The 18,071-nt window shown below is 47.8% G+C and overlaps 1 protein-coding gene across 1 annotated transcript in view; it reads right to left on the bottom strand.

The window, feature by feature from the left end:
• The window catches only part of NCKAP5L (NCK associated protein 5 like), a 248,218-nt gene extending 231,156 nt beyond the window's left edge, over window positions 1-17,062 (bottom strand). Inside the window, exon 1 of the mRNA XM_085600386.1 lies at window positions 17,028-17,062. The gene's annotated coding sequence lies outside the window, so the exon portion shown is untranslated. The remainder of the gene's footprint in view (window positions 1-17,027) is intronic.
• Between the last annotated feature and the right edge of the window lie 1,009 nt (window positions 17,063-18,071).

The following is an 18,071-nucleotide window of genomic DNA, read 5'->3' on the forward strand; positions in this document are numbered from 1 at the left end:
GGTGGGAGACGGAGGGAGGGAGACGGAGGGAGGGAGACGGAGGGGGGAGACGGAGGGGGGGAGATGGAGGAGACGGAGGGAGGGAGAGGGAGGGAGGGAGGGAGAGGGAGAGGCAGGGAGACAGGGAGAGAGACGGAGAGCTACAGAGGGAGGGAGACAGAGGGAGAGGGAGGGAGACAGGGAGAGAGAGAGGGAGAGATAGTGGGAGGGAGACAAGAGAGAGAGACGGAGGGAGGGAGACAGAGGGAGGGAGACAGAGGGAGGGAGACGGAGGGAGGGAGACGGAGGGAGGGAGACGGATGGTGGGAGACGGATGGTGGGAGACGGAGGGTGGGAGACGGAGGGAGACGGAGGGAGGGAGAGAGAGATGGAGGGAGACAGAGGGAGGGAGACGGAGGGTGACAGAGGGAGGGAGGGAGACAGAGGGAGGGAGTGGGAGACAGAGGGAGAGAGACAGAGGGAGAGAGACAGAGGGAGAGAGACAGAGGGAGAGAGACAGAGGGAGAGACAGGGAGAGAGATAGGGAGAGATAGAGGGAGGGAGACAGAGAGACGGAGGGAGGGAGAAAGGGAGAAGGAGGGAGGGAGACGGAGGGAGGGAGACGGAGGGAGGGAGATGGAGGGAGGGAGACGGAGGGAGGGAGATGGAGGGAGGGAGACGGAGGGAGGGAGACGGAGGGAGGGAGGGAGACAGAGGGAGGGAGACGGAGGGAGACAGGGAGGGAGGGAGACAGGGAGGGAGGGAGACAAAGGGAGGGAGGGAGATGGAGAGGGAAGGAGAGAGGGGGAGGGAGACACAGAGGGAGACAGAGAGAGAGGGAAACAGAGAGGGGGAGACGGAGAGAGACAGAGAGGGAGAGAGACGGATAGAAGGAGAGAGGGAGGGAGACGGAGGAGGGAGGGAGACAGAGGAGGGAGGGAGGGAGATAGAGAGAGGGAGAGAGAGAGATATGTGTATGCCGGGTCCGGTGGCTCAGTGGACGAAGGCGTCCGCTGCAGGGACCTGTGTTCCACCTCATGGTCACAGTTGTTTTTTTTTGCTCTAGCCCCGCCCCCTCCCCCAATGACCCCGCCCCCAAGGTGCGGCCCTCGGCCACAAACCACACTGTAAATTTGGCCCCCAAGAGAAAGTTTCGAGTACCCCTGGTTTAGTCTTATGATGTTGTAATTTGGGGGTACTAGAAGGTCAAGGCATGGTGAGGATGATTCAGTGAGCCAAGTTTCCGTGAGGATGGTTATGTCCATTTTCAGGTTTAGGATGAGGTTGGCTATGTCAGAAGCGTGTTTTGGGGCTGAGCGGCAGTTTAGTAGGAGGCAGGAGATCTGGTTTGAGGCGTTCTCTAAAGAAGGCTCGTGATTTTCATAGGTAAGGGATATTGTTTGAAGGTTATTCGGGTTTATCGTTCTGTGATTCGGTTGGGATGTTCTGTTTGGGTTGATGGGGACTGGAAGAATAGGGAATTCTTTCTTATTTGTGTTGGGGCAAGTAGGGGTTTCATAGAGGAGTAGTAAAGTTTGGATTTCCATGTCCGTTAAATAGTTGGGGAGTTTACGAGTACGTAAGTACTCTAATGGAGATTGCGGACTTCTTTATAAACAGTTTCAATGCAGACTTTGACATGAGGAAATCGACATTCAAACTAAGCCCAAATTAATCATTTGCTTGTGCAAAGGACCTAAAGAATGTTGATTTTTCTTTCAATTTGTCAAAGATTTCTATTCTCAAGGCAGCCCTGAGAGTGCCCTCATCCCCCCAGCAAAGGGAATTACCCCACCTTCGAACCGCTGCCAAGGATAGAATATATGAAGAGACTAGACCAAATTCCAGGCGAAGTACATGTGGGGCAGCCAAAGAATTTAAATAGCAGATTTGGCGCAGGATTCGGCTTTCAACCTTATCAAAAGAAAGCCAATAATTAATATCCAGTACTTCAACAATGTATGTTAATGAGGGGGCAATTTTAACCTTAAATACTGACAGAACGTGACTAAAGTGGCATCTCCCACAAGTCTTACTACATCTATTTAGAGCTCCAGCCTGTGAGACAGCCTTACCAACACAGAGTTTGATATGCTCTAAATCTCGCCCAGTTTTTGAGAAATCCTTCCCCAGATATAAGTACGAATCAACCAGTTCCATTTCTTCGAACCCCAATGACCACTTATACCCTTTCTTTATTCTTAGCCCTTTCTTATGAAAAACCAAGATTTTGCTTTTAGCTATGTTAATTTTCAAAAAGTGGTCTTCCGCATATTTAGTTAGGGCATCCAGCCGACGTTTCAAACCAATGGGCGTTAGATAAAAAATTGCAACGTCATCCGCGTATAATGAAGAACTAACGGACATTGTACTGATTCTGGGGGCATCCCCCCTCACTGAATTCAAAGTGCCGGGGAGATCAGATATATACAAAGAAAACAAAAGAGGGGCCAGCAGGCAACCCTGCTTAAGCCCATTATGTGTTTCAATCTTACATTCTAACCCCAGCGAGCCTCCCATCAGAACTTAGCACAGGTGTCTGTATGTAATTCTATGATGAGACCCAAAAGATGGTGGGGTATGCCAAGATGGAAGAGCTTTCTTCACAGCGTTTGTCGATCTACTTTGTCAAACGCCGTGGAGAAATCAGTAAATGCTGTATAAACTGGCATACTTCGTGAAAATACACATGTTCGAGGCATATAAGCTGCAGATCACACACTAACATAGTAGATCGCCATCTGGTGTTGGTCTCTGATGCTTGCAGGTTGTTGTTGTCTTGGAAGAAGTCTTTGTAGTCATGAGATAGGTGACTCCTCCCTTGGACAATAGTGCGCATGGGCATCAACTCCATCGTTAGATTGTTTTTTTCCGCCATTGGGTTAGGATGCAACTTTTCCGCTCCGGTTGGAAAACTCAATTCCAAGCTTCTCGAAGCGCAAAATTTACAGAAAAACCATCGAATCACCTTCATCTTCGACATCGATTTCATCGGCTCGATTCTGGATGTCGACGCGGGCCACTGGGCCTATCCACACTGTAAGGCCTACGGCTCATAGAGAGGACGCCTTTCAAAAAATCCCCCCAGTGTGGAGCAAAATTTCCGCACAGTGACCATCACAAGGTCTGCAACCTGTGTTTATCACCTGAACACGACGAGTCCAGTTGTCCAGCCTGTGCATCCTTTCGATCCAAAAAGACCATCCAAGATTGAAGGGCTAGAAGACACATCATGACACAGAAACCAGCTCCGGAACCAGAGGACATCTTTGATGAACGCCCCGATGTTCCAGAAGAAGATTCTGAGGATCTCGAAATCATCTCCGAGGCAGAAGACTCAGAAGACCTCATCACTCCTGGGCAACGTGTGAGTACTACTGCCCCTGCCCCAACCCCTCCAAAACCAAAGGCAGTGGTCAAGACTTCGCCTGTTGGCCCCAGTCGAGACCGAAAACATCCTTCAGAAGCCCCGCCTCCGGGCTCGGCTCCGAAGAAAAAAGACAAGCCTTCCGGTAGCTCGGGACCGAGCAAACCGCATGTCATTGTCCCGCCGACACCTTCGGCACCGAAGCCAAAAGAACACTCGGCGCCGATATCGGCTCCGACGCCTTCCACCTCCAAATCGGCCCGAAAACTCCAAACACCCATAGATAAGCCGGCTTCCAAAGTTCCCAAGCCTAAAGATCCAGCTTCGGCTCTGAAAATAACATCCTCGGCACCAAAACAAATGGCTAAGGACTCTGATACACCTCCTAAAGCCAAAACCTATAAGGATCAACCACAACCTCACTCGGAACCGAAAAAATCAGCACCGAAAACTGTTACCGAGGAACAAGAACTTTTTCACCCAGATCCCATCGATCCAAGGCAGAAAAAGATTTATACCAACCCAAAAACTGGACATGTCACGGCTGTGCCATGTAAAAAAACGAAAACTGGACACACCATCTGCTCCAGTTCCTGTACACAAGAAGGACTCTGCAACATCGCCTATGCCCCCTTCTTCTCCTACACTGCCTTCTAACCCACCTCCTCTGCCTACATCACCCTTACCTGTAACTTCTCCACCACATACACCACCTCTGGATGATGATGATGATGACCTAGGGGCTGGGGGTGATCCTAATGACCCGTTCACGGATCCAGATACCTCTCCACTTGATGATTGGGAATTCCCTATCCCAACAGACCTACCAGACCCACAGCCATATCCCTCAAAACCATCTCCCCCAGATGATCACCTGGGGTTTGGCCAATTATTAAATAGAGCTGCACTTTTTCATGGTGTTATAATGCACTCCGACGCACCAGAGGAAGATTTCCTCCTAGATACTTTTGAACAATCTCAAAAGTCAGTGCAAATATTACCTATGATCAAAGGAGTCATTAAGCATGCCCCCGAAGTATTTAAAGACCCAGTCCGTGCCAGGGTTCTTAGCCCTAGAATAGAAAAGAAATATAGGCCTGCCCCTGAAGATCCTACTTACATCAAAGGACAGTTGCCTTTGGATTCTCTGGTCGTTTCCAATGCTAGGAAACGCGCCAACTCCCAGACCTCCGGAGATGCACCACCCACGGATAAAGAATCCAAACTGCTAGAAGCTTCTGGCAAAAGAGTAGAAGCACAAGCAGCTAATCACTGGCGTATTGCCAATACCCAAGCTCTACTGGCATGATATGGCAGGGCACACTACGACCAGTTAGAAAATCTCTTACAACATCTACCTGACCAGTATAAAACCCAGGCAAATGACCTTATCCAAGAGGGCAAGCTAATTTCAAATGCGTCAATTAAATGCACACTTAACGCAGCAGACACTGCCTCTAGATCAATTAACACCAGTGTGCTCCTTAGACGACATGCCTGGCTACGCATTTCAGGCTTTAAGCCAGAGGTACAAACTACCATACTCAGTCAGCCATTCAACCAAGAACAGCTCTTTGGGCCGGCTGTAGACACTGCCCTTGGAAAAAATGAAAAAGGACACCGAGACTGCTGAGTCCATGGGAGCATTACAGTCTCCACAAACGTGTGGCTCCTTTCGGTGCTCCTTCTACAGAGGAGACACCTCATCTACATTCAAAGCCACTACACAAACATCCCCCAGTAGAGGATATTTTAGAGGCGGATACAGAGGCAACAGCAATAAGGGACGAGGTCGAGGTAATAAAAACACTTGCGCCTCCCCTGCCACAAAACAGTGACTTTCCTCCACTCCCCCCAGACCATTCCACTCCAGTCGGGGGCAGACTAACACAGTTCCTACCTGTCTGGTACTCCATCACAACAGACAAGTGGGTAAGACAAATTATCCAGTATGGTTACTGCCTGGAACTTACAGCTACCCCACCACACATCCACCCAAACAGCATCCCATGTCCGCAGACCAACTCACGCTCCTCAAACAAGAGGTTCTCTCACTGCTTCAAAAGCACGCAATAGAGCTAGTTCCCTTAGAGCATCAAGGAACAGGGGTATACTCACTGTACTTCCTAATCCCCAAAAAGGACGGGACTCTGAGACCAATACTCGACCTCAGACCCCTAAATCTGTATATACACTCAGATCATTTCCATATGATCACTCTTCAACAAGTGCTCCCACTGCTGCAACAAGGCGATTTCCTTGCCACACTAGATCTCAAGGACGCCTACTTCCACATTCCCATACATCCTGCTCACAGGAAGTACCTAAGGTTTGTGGTGGACGGACAACACTACCAGTTCACAGTCCTTCCATTCGGGGTAACAACCGCGCCCAGAGTATTCACAAAATGTCTTGCAGTAGTAGCAGCACATCTCAGAAGACAACAAATTAATGTCTTCCCGTATCTAGACGACTGGCTAATAAAAGCCAAGTCATTACACCAATGTGTTCGACACACTCACCAAACCATCAACTATTACACAACTTGGGGTTCACTATCAACTATCCCAAGTCTCATCTCCAACCCTCTCATATACACCAATATCTAGGAGCTACCATAAACACCTCCACAGCCCTAGCATATCCCAGTCCAACCAGGATAGCCAGTATGCAAGCTCTTATCACAACATTTCAAAACCAACACTCTCTTCCAGCCAGAGTGTTCATGCAGCTCATAGGCATGATGGCATCTTGCATCTTCATTGTGCCTTATGCAAGACTTCAAATGCGTCCCTTACAGGAATGTCTAGCACGTCAGTGGAACCAAGCTCACAGACAACTCACAGATCTGGTGTTGGTGGACAGCCGCACACATCGCTCTCTACAGTGGTGGAACATAACAAACTTGTCCAAAGGGCGGCCGTTCCTAGAGCCTCTTCCACAGATAGTGCTGACAACAGACGCATCACTCACAGGATGGGGAGCCAATCTCCTCGGACACACCACTCAGGGCAAATGGACCACTCAACAGAAAGTGCTCCATATCAATTACCTAGAACTGCTAGCAGTATTCCTAGCACTAAAATCCTTCCAACTACATGTACAGAACAAAGCTGCCCTCATCCAGACGGACAACATGACAGCCATGTATTACATACAAAAACAAGGAGGCACACATTCTCTGCAGCTCTCCCAGCTCGCACAGAACATTTGGAGATGGGCCATTCCTCAGAACATATACCTACTTGCAGAACACCTTCCAGGGGTTCACAATCAGATTGCCGATCTGTTAAGTCGACAGACACAACAGATCCACGAATGGGAACTACATCCCCAAGTTCTACTGCCCTTTTTCCAAAAATGGGGCCAACCAGACATAGATCTGTTCGCCACACATGAAAACACTAAATGCACAACCTTCGCCGCCAGGTTTCCACACCCGGAGTCAAAGGGCAATGCGATATGGATGAACTGGTCAGGCAGATTTGCGTACACTTTCCGCCTCTCCCACTCATTCCACTAGTAGTACGCAAGCTCAGGCAGCAGTCTCTCAAACTGATCCTAGTAGCTCCCACATGGGCACGCCAACCGTGGTTCACAACACTACTAGATCTCTCTCTAGTTCTACACCAAAAACTGCATCTCTCCCCGTCCTTAATAACCCAGAACCATGGAGAGATCAGACATCCAGATCCAGGTCAACTGAATCTGGCGATCTGGCTCCTGAAGTCCTAGAGTTCGGTTACCTTAACCTGCCACCGGACTGCATGAATATTATAAAAGCAGCCAGAAGACCTAATACTAGAGCTTACTATGCTGCAAAATGGAATAGATTTGCCATTTACTGCACTAACAATAATATACACCCACTGGATGCATCCATCCAGAACATCATTTGCTACTTACTACACTTGCAAAGATGTAATTTAGCATACTCCTCCATACATCTCCACCTAGCAGCATTAGCAGCTTACTTACAAAATCGACAGCACTTGTCACTCTTTAGAGTCCCTGCGATCAAAGCCTTCATGGAAGGACTTAAAATAATTATTCCTCCCAGATTACCACCCTCTCCAGTGTGGAATCTAAACATTGTTTTTACTAGGCTCATGGGACCCCCATTTGAACCTCTACATAAATGCGAACTACAGTTCCTCACATGAAAAGTAGCTTTCCTTATCGCAATCACATCACTCAGAAGGGTAAGTGAAATCCAGGCTTTAACCATACAAGAACCATTCTTACAATTACATCGTAACAAAGTGGTTCTTAGGACCAATCCAAAATTCCTTCCAAAAGTCATATCTCCTTTTCATCTTAACCAATCAGTAGAGTTACCAGTGTTCTTTCCAAACCCAGACTCTGTAGCGGAAAGAGCTCTTCACACCTTAGATGTTAAAAGAGCCCTTCTTTACTACATTGACGGAACCAAATCTTTCCACAAAACAATTGTTCATAGCTTTCTCTCCACCACATAAGGGCAACCCCATCTCCAAATCTGGGATTGCTAGGTGGATAGTTAAATGTCTCCAAATATGCTACCAGAAAGCTAAACGCACACTAACAGTTCCACCTAGGGCGCATTCCACACGCAAACTAGGGGCTTCCATGGCATTCTTAGGGAACATTCCCTTAGAAGACATTTGTAAGGCAGCCACATGGTCTACAACACACACCTTCACTAAACACTAGTGTGTTGATGTACAAGCATAGCAACAAGCTTCTGTGGGCCAAGCTGTCCTTAAAACTTTATTTCAAATGGCTGCAACCGATACAGGTGACCACCGCTAGGGAGGGGAGATACTGCTATATAGTCTATGCTAGTGTGTGATCTGCAGCTCATATGCCTCGAACGGAATATGCTACTTACCAGTATACATCTGTTCTTGGCATGTAGAGCTGCAGACCCACACACGCCCACCCACCTCCCCCGGACCTCTATCTGTTCCAGCTTTATATTACTTAGATATCACACATGGACATCTCTTTCTCTTCTACTAACTCCATCATTTCCCATCATGGCGAAAAACAATCTAACGATGGAGTTGATGCCCATGCGCACTATTGTCCAAGGGAGGAGTCACCTATCTCGTGACTACAAAGACTTTTTCCAAGACAACAACAACCTGCAAGCATCCGAGCCCAACACCAGATGGCGATCTACTATGCTAGTGTGTGGATCTGCAGCTCTACATGCCAAGAACAGATGCATACTGGTAAGTAGCATATTCCTTCTCCACAATGGTCTGGACAATCGCAATATTGTCCATGGTGCCATGGTTTTTTCTAAAACCAGCTTGTTCTGGTGGTAAAATATTCTGGTCATAAGCCCAATGCTGTGGATGACATAATAAACTTTTTGCAAATAATTTGCCCGAAGCAGCCAACAGTGCAATCTGTCTAAAGCTGGATGGTGAAGTTTGTGCCCTTTTTATACAAAGGTACTATAATACTCCCCTTCCAAGAGGGGGTTATAATACTTGTTTGAAAGTGAAAATTAAACAGTGGCGCTAAAAAGGCTCCCCAAACAGCTGACTCCTTTTTGATTAACACAATTGGAATTCCATCTGGCCCTTGTGCGCCGGAGGTTCTGGTGTTCTTTATAAACCCCTCTACTTCATCCCCTGACGGGGGGCCATATTCAAGAAAAGAAGAGTCCTCCACGCCAAGTGTCACAGAAACTACTGAGCTGTTGTTTTTATACAATGATGAAATATAATCCACCCACTCCTTTTCTGGGATCGGTATAGGGAGAGCCCTCTGCCTTGAGTCACAGTATCCCGCAATCAAGTACCAGTACTTTCTTGAATCTTTGGCCCTTGCGGCTTCCCTCAAACTACCCACTTAGCGTCAAACTCGCTTCTTTTTTCACTAAGTTTATGACGACTTCTTACTCGCTTAAGGTGATTAATTTCCTGTAGTTGACCCATAGAAAACTGTTACCCTGTTAAAGCAAATGGGGGCCAGCAGATTTAGAGCTTAAATTGCTTATCTCTTCCATTTGGGCCTACAAAAACTGTATATTAGCATAAGCATGATCCTGCTGATCTACATAAGCCTTCTTCACCATCGAACCTACTTTGACAATATTTTTTAACGCCCAAAATGAGCGACCATTTGCTTTGTTAAAAACCACTGTACCCTGGCCCGAGTTCCCCGGATCCACTACGGGTAGGTCTAAAGCCAGTGTCATACCTACTACACTATGGTCACTATGGTCACTCCAAACCGACGGAAGGACAAATAGATTTTCACAGGCCCCAAGCATTTGATAAGAGACCGCCACATAATCTAAAAGGCTCTGTGTATAATGGGATTGAAAAGTAAATTGTGCTATTTTATCCACAGGCACCTTCCCATTTAAAATAACCAAGTCTGTACTTCTAATGCTATCAAGCAGGGAGACCCCCCCGTTTATCCATTTTTATTTTCTTCGGTAGTAAAGAGTCTGGAATGTGCCAAATTTCCTCTTTATCCGTATTGGTAAAATCTCCAGAGCAGAATTTGAGATTTTAGCATTTAGATCTCCCATTAATAACACTAATTGGCATTCTTCCGTGGTAGCTATCTCGTGAATATATGAAAAGAGTGTACTCAGCAAATGGTCAAAATTTCTCCCCGGATGAATATAAAAATTTGCCACACCTGCCAGAATCTCCCAGACTTGCCAACTTCAAACATATACGAAAATTCGAAGGATGGCAGAAAACCTTCTGATTCCAGTTGATCAAGTTCTTAAGCAAAATAGAGAACCCCCACTAGCGTGACAGGAGAATACAAAATAGCCATCACAATCAAACTCTTTGCAAGACCAAGTTTCCAACAAACATATGATTAAAGGGTTCATGGATTTCAAAAAATTAAATTTTGTCCCGTTATCACCCAAACCGGTCATATTCCAAGATGAGAGTAATCCCCCTTAAGCTACTCCAAAGGAACACTCTTTTCTGCTACCGGACAGGTGTTATTCAGAGCTCTTGCAACCCAGCTCCACTGGGCCGATTCATCTTCTGTATTTGGGGCCTGGAAAACAACTGCTGCATCTGGCACCAGATTTATTAAATGACCCCTTTTGTCCAAAGAGACCACAATATTTTTGTCATTACCCATTGAATACTCAAAATCGGGGCCCATCGCTTCTAGTGCCACAGAATTAATGGTCCTGGAGACTTTCGGACACTGAATTGTAGGACACGTAGAAGGATATTCATCAAATTCTAGAACAGGAGTTATATCAAGCCCTCGTTTTAGAAAATGCTCCCAGTTCTGCATAACCAAATTTGCCACCATCAAGGAGCAAAAGGTAACTCTAGAGTAGGAAAAAGTATCATGGAGGTTAATCTTCACATTTAAAATGTCACTACTTGCTATCAGCTTTAATGCTTCTATTTCTGAAAAAAATAAGAATGAATACTCTTTTCACCGTAAAGGATTAATGATCTAATAGCCAAGTAAAATCCACAATGGCAGATGGGACATTCTGCAACACACTGACCTTCTTTGTAGCAAATCTTGAAAGAATCCATAAGGGAACCCTATCAATGCGACTAGCAGTTTGTGGCCCACCATTGGGCTTAATGTTCGAATACAACCTAATGGTGGTGGTAGGAACCTCTGGATTTCTATTAACCCCTTCCATGCTGGACGGATTCCCCTGCTGTGCTGATCTTTTCCTGCGTGGGCGTGGTCATGACGGAACGGTTCCGTCATGAGCACAGCTCAACCGTGGCTCATGACGGAACCGTTCCGTCATGAGCACCGAAGGGGTTAAACAGAGATGTGGTCCCAATAAGCGTTCTATTCAAGCCCATCTGTGTAGTACTAATTATATAGTGCCCTGCCTCCAGGTTGCCATCCACCCTTGCCCCGAAACCCCAGGCCATATAGAAACTCCAGCCCTTCCTGAAGGATCTACCAGCTCATTAGTCGGAGAGGATGAGATACTTGAGGGGACTGCAACATCAGGTTTAATGGAGAAGCTGCTGTTCTGGAAACCCCCAGTCTCCAGGCCGATATCGTATCCTCTGTGGGAGGGGGGGTCCCTAGGAATACCCTCATCAGGCGGGGGTTTAGGACCTCCCTCCACAATTCTGATTTGAGGGTCACTCGGACTTTCGGGGATCTGTGAAAAATGCAGTTTTTACGCTTTTCGTTTAGAGAATCGTCTCGTCTTTTTATATTTTTTTCATATTTTCCCCCTTGTGATTTATTACGGGGCTTCTCCTCTTCCCTTCTTTCAACCCTCCTTTCTCTGACAAATCAGAATATTCAGCCTGAGAGGTAGATGGAATTGGGACCTCCCCTTCCCCCCTCCCCCGCTCGCCCACCTAACGTGACCCCTGGTTTTCTTAGTTTCTCTGATGCCCCCTTTTTTAACATTATTGAACAAAGGGAAGGATTTTAATATAGGTTTACCCGGAAGGTGACCCAATTCGGCCTCCCCAAATAGTGTATTTAAACAAAACTCTTTCTTTTCAAGATTACACGTAGAGGCAATAGATGGAGAGGTATTCCTGCTTGAACTGAGACATCTGTCGATTCTCTCAAAGGGACAGGTGAAAGTGGCCAGTCATTTACCAGATCTTCCTTATGGGGATGCAACGTGGGCATAGGTTTGATATTATCAGACTTTGTTACCTTTTGCACTTCGAACAACATTACAGAGATCATTTATAATATGTGATCAGAACTTAATACAGATTTCTCTAGTAAAGACAGAATAGAATTTAATTTTTTTTACATACAAACAATATATTCCGAAGACACGCCATCCCTCTTATTTCCCAACTTTGATTGTGTACAAGGCAAAAAAACATCATGGGCAGATTCCAAAGAAGTACCTGTTAAATGACTTGTGCTACAATATAAAAGAGGCAAAGAGAAACGCCTAGGAGGAGAGCTTGCAATTGGGGTGTTTTTCTCCCTGAACCTACTCGTTGGTTGATCGTCCTTAAGGGTATGATCATATGGGACTCCCCAGCCCCTTATTTGGGCTTCTATATCAAATCAGGGAGTGTAGAGGGAGGAGCCAAGATGGCGACCGGAGCAGACGCTTGAGCGCCCGGCTCCGTCGGCCTTTGGCCTCGGACTATCATCCTGCTTCCTATCCTCGCCGATTTTCGAGGTGCAACGTGTGCGACGACGCGCTGACCGCGCTGCCGCTTTCCCGGAGTCGTAGCCCGCCCGGACGCCGGAGTTCTTGGTGCTTTTGTTCTCCGGACTGGACCCCTGCTCTATTGTGGCCTTGGCCGGCCCCCTGGAAGCTCCGCAGTTACCGGACCCGCTAGCGTAAACCTGAGCCCCACGGTCCCGGTCCCACCTCACACCACGGACTGTCGCCAGATGAGCCGGGGGAGGGACGCCCAGACACCTCCCGCGCCCCGCAACTGATGGGCTGGAGCTACAGGGTAAGCCCCGGTGCGGAGGGTCTCCTGCCCCGTTCCGTGGACCGCGCTGTGGGAGGCTGCAGACCCCCTTCTTCTATTGCCTAGTCGGCTGCAGAGAGAACCCGAGGGAAGGGCAGCGATTGTTGGCTTTTCCCTGTTGCGGCGCAGACCTGAGGGGAATTGCCTCCTTGCTACGACCTCCCCCCCTGGCCACCGTACCGTGCTGCGGTAAAACATGGCGATGATTGCCTGCTCGCGGCTGGGGGATGCTACTCCGGTCTCGCCCGCTGCCCGCTTCGCCCTCCCTCTACCAGACACCAGCTCCACAGTGCCGTCCCGGATTGCTACCGATGGGGGGGAGCAGCCTCCGCTGACATGCGGCTCCGTTCTGGCTGCCCTGCGGGACTTGCGTCTACAAATGTGTCTTGGCTTGCAAGCGCTGAGTGAGCGGTTTGACTCCATACTGTCGGCTGCAGGTCGTGAGCGCCCCGTTTGCCATCAACAAGGCGTGGGTCTGCCAGTGCTTTTGTCCTCTTGCGGGGACGCAATGGCTGTTTATGATCGTGCTACACTGGTGCATGCCTCTGGCTTTACCGGCACCCAGGATCAATCGCTCTTCAGCTCAATTGCGGATACTTTGTCTCCCCGTTTATTGCTGCCTGCTTCGTTGTTGCATGCCTCATCGTGCCCGCAAGGGTATCCAGCAGAGCGACACCTGACGCCCTCGAGGAACTGTTCACGGCGGCCTACTGCTTCTTTTCTGTGGAACTCCTGTGCTTTACATGCTAGGTTTGGACTTTATGTGGTGTACAAGGGGACCTCAATAGATGGTCGGCGGCCATTTTGTGACTCTACTTCACCATCTTCTCCCAAGCGGCCATATTGTCTTTGTCTGCACGGGGGGCGGGGCCTTCATGTAGGGGCTGGTGTAATCTTAAGCCCGCGATCGGGCCAGGGCTAAACTGATTTATATCGCCATGGTTTCACGGATGGACTGGACTGGGACTGGAACTGTTTGCATATGTTGTGCGCACTCGTCGCGGTTTGTCCGCCTTCACTTCAATTGTTGTGACACGTCATCTTCCCACGACCGCTTTTGGCGTAGTGGGTTCTCAGTGTGTGGAGGCCACAGCTGGCCGATGGTTTCGGGCGCTCTGGGGTAACGTAGGCTCCTCCCCACTTACCTCTCTGTTCTCTTATTTTTCTTCACTCTATTCCTACTTTCTCTCTTGTCTATATTTCGGGTTCATTGGGCGACAGGCACTATGCTGGGGGGGGGGCAGGCCGTAGCCTCCGCATTGGTGTAGGGTGGGGGGGTAATTCATTGTTTCTACTTAGTTCTATGGGCCTTTTTCTTTTCTGTTTCTGCGCTATACTTGTTTCGATTCGGGGTCCGGGTGTGGGGTGGATTGAGTGGGGGCGGCTCTGGAGGGGTGCATATTTACTCATGTGACTATCCTGTTATATAACTGCATCGCCTCACTGCCTGAGGTTTTCCTTCTATGACCGTTTTAATGATGCTGCTGCTCTCCCGTGTGGTGAAGCTATCTTGCGGACTCGAATCTCCTTGGTTCTCATTCTTTACTGATTTTTCCCTGATAAAATTATATTGAAAAACCTTAAAATTAACCTTCATTTCTCCTTCCCCTGGTGTCAAGGATCTCTCCAGTGTATACCTCACGACTCGTTGCTAACCTTGACCGCTGATGCACAGGGGATGTAATGTTTGTACCAGTGCTTAAATGTACCGTGGCCGGCCTGACGGTTGTAGGCCCGTATTTGTTCCTTTAATATGCACAAATAAAGGTTTTTAAAAAAAAAAAAAAAATCAGGGAGTGTAAAGTATTCCCCTGGGTTTGACTTTTCACATGCCATTGCCTTCTCAACCATGGAAGAGACATCTCCCCGGAAATTATCCAGAGCACCAACATCACAAATTATGCAGAGCACCAACATCCCTTATTCCCTTGTCGATATCCCCCTGAGCCGGTGAAACAGCAGGTATAACCACAGTCATACGATCTGACTTTGACCTGTTCAAGGAATTGCGTTGCTGACTTTGTTCATTAACAAGAGATTTTGAGCCCAGATTTGCACATAAAACAACATCACATGTAACAGATGTAACATCAGGCATACAATCTGGTTTTTATCCGTTTTCAATAAAATATGTTGCTGGCTCTGTTGTTTCTGTTGGTTGACACAAGAGTCGGGACCCAGATTTGCGCCTACAGAGGCTTCGGATGTCTGCCCACATAAACCATCCTCCACACCGACAGATACATTTATCTGGGCCCGGACCCCTTCACAGAGCTGGGTCTGACCCCCCACAGGTCTACAAGAGTCTCCCTGTGATTCCACAGCAAACAGGGGAGAAGGCATTACTGAGTGAGAGTTGGAGATAGAACCTTCTTGAACCAATGCTCCCACCTCAGGTGCAGTCCGGGGTACCTTTCGAAGGAAACCAGTAATAGCTGGGTGAGATTAATAGCAGAGTTTCTGTAGATGTCTAGTACCACTACACGACCTCCTTAATTTATGAACTCGGCTTGGTGATGAAGGGAGAACACGCCCCGAACGTAATTTTTTAGAGGTCATCTCAATCAGGTTTACTTGTCTGCCTGGGTAGCTCCCACCTCCACTCACTTTGTTCACGATAACGATCGCGATGGAGGTATTCAGTAGTTCAGGAATTCAATGATTTAGTGTTGCAGCTATCTGCCCTCACCAAGCCTTTCAAAGTTTCAAGACCTCAAAGCTTCTGAGCTGGTTAAGCCAACCGAATAAGTCACTGTAGCCAAGCCGGCCGGGTTTCCGGTACTGCTTCCAATCCAACCACCAGTAGTCACAGTAGATGACAGTAAATGCCAAAGTGGAAGTAGCTAGATTGGTCCAGCAGCACACCGCAGCACACTGTGGCACTTAGCCCAGGACTGAAAGAGCAGTGCCCGAAAGAGCAGTGCTGATCAGGTGATTTAATGACGGGGCAAGAGGCACCGAAACGTACCTCACTTCTTTTATTTTTATTTAATGCGTTTTTATATAGCGCGGACTTTACCCGAAGGTGTCAGAGCGCTTCTCAATAGGAACAGTAATGATACATAAGGAGAAAAATTACAAGTGAGCACGTTACAAAATCAAACGTTACGTTACATGAGGCAATAGTGACAATTGTGCAAGTATCAAGAGCAAACAAAATACAAGAGGTAGCAAACGATACGTTACAAAAGGAAAAAGTGACGTGTGCAGGTTACAAGAGCATACAAAGTACACGTAGAGGTAAAAAGATTGCAATAAATGGCAGACACTCAAAACACTAAAACAAAAGTTACGTTACATGAGGCAGTGGTGGCCGTTGTGCATGTATCAAAAGCAAACAAAATACAAGAGGTAGCAAACGATACATTACAAAAGGAAAGGTGACGTGTGCATGTTACAAAAGAGTACAAAGTACAAGTAGAGGTATAATACTGCATTAAATGGCAGACACTCAAAACACAAAAAAACACTGGGAAGGCACTTCTATAGGCATGGAGAACAGAATTTCCTATAATGGAAGGACTTCCTTCAGAAAATAGAGGGTGTGAATTAAATTCACAACACCTCACGGCCCCTTGCCACTCACAGCTCTGAAACTGCGTGAAAATATTGTGTGTCATCATGCAACTATTAAAGAGTAAGGCGAGTAAGGTGAAAGCTGTAAGATGTTAAAAGATGGTAAAGCATTTAGATGCATTAGAAATCCAGTGAGCGGGCTCAACAGCCAGAAGCAGGCCACACCCAGCACTACCCCGGTCGCCTCCGCCCGCGCTGAGGCACACACTTCGCGGCCACCGTCTCGTCTAACGGAGCTGCACTCACCACAGACACCCCTCACAGGGATGTGCACGTAGTCCAGCTTTTAAGCTTGGGTCCTTGAAGTCCCTTGAAGCCCCTGACACACAAAGTCAGTCCACTGTTCTCCGGCAGGGAGTTAAAACCAGGAATGCAGGATGTCGCGGGAGGCCGAGGCAGCGAGCTGAGAGTTGGTAAATGGAGCCCCTACCCCAGCCCTTGCTGGAAATTGCGCAAAACATGCGGCGAGCTGCGGGCTGTCGTGGAAAAAGGCCGAAAACTTGAAGAACGACCGGAACACCTTTTGGGCTCGTAGCACCGAGCTCCAAACCATCCCGCACCTAACCGCACCGCACTGCCTCGCTCCTCACTGTCTGGCTCCCGGCTCCTCATTGCTCGCTGCTGTGGCGTCTCACGTAGCGCAGTACGTGAAACGGAAAACATTTACAATCTTTTCTTACCTTTTGGTGGTCCTGAAGCGTAACTGGAGGCTCACCAACTATCCATTGGATTCACTTATTCTGCCCTTGGACAACTGGTGCTCTTTTCCACGAGTGGGCATGGCAGGTACAGTCCTCTTTGTGGGTGCAGCAGGTGCAGTCCATTCTTTGCTGGGTTCAGGGAACAGCACGGTAGTCTTTCTTCTGTCTTCTTTCCAGTCCAGCAGAGTTTGAGGACTGAGTGCTATAGAGTACCACGTTTATGCCATCTTCATGTTTGTGGGAGGGGAGGACTAACTAGCAATGGGGCAAAAGTTCCCATGGGGGAATCCTTCCCACTTTACATTACTTCCTGTGGGTTGGCCAAAACCAATCCCAGAGTACCCTTCTCTGCTTGAATCAAGATGACTTGGGTCTTATTTCCCTGTGTGGAGCCCTGGGCAGACCCCTAGGGGGTACCCAGCATAATGAGCCACTCCTCCTGGAAAACGTGTTCTACAACAGGATTTCCCCCCTCTGGAGGAGATGGCAGCCTGTCTGCCTACACAAAGGAGCAGGTAGCCTAAGGTGTGATTGCTATTTACTTCAGTGAGGCAATAGCCTTTTGGAAGCTGGGCCATCTGTTGCCTCCACCCAGTAGTCATCTTGCTGGGGGAGGTCAAACCTCCTCCCACCAACAGTGGTTTTTGTTCCCTCTTTCTGGGAGTGCTTCACACTTCCTAGCAGAGGGGCAGCTTGTTGTGCTGGCAGACAACATCTGCAGACGATCAGGAAGAAGGGCCATAGGTGCAGGCAATAAAGTGGTGACTTTCTAAAGTCACCTTTGCCTTAAAAGTTGCTTTAAATCTAGCTTAAGCAATAAGTCGGGTTAAACGCAATAATTAATTTGATACTTTGAAAAACACCACGTTCAAGTGGCCCCATATGGAAGTTAGCACTTAGCATGTGGGCTAATGGTACTACATTTTAGTCATTAGGGCGACCGGCCATGCTACATTAAAAATAACTATTGCAAGCTTTTAGTGTCAAGACATGTAAAATGTAAATTCTAAATGTCCTTTTTAG

The sequence above is a fragment of the Triturus cristatus genome, chromosome 4_2, assembly GCF_964204655.1.
Source record: "Triturus cristatus chromosome 4_2, aTriCri1.1, whole genome shotgun sequence".
In the NCBI taxonomy this organism is placed as follows: Eukaryota; Metazoa; Chordata; class Amphibia; order Caudata; family Salamandridae; genus Triturus; species Triturus cristatus.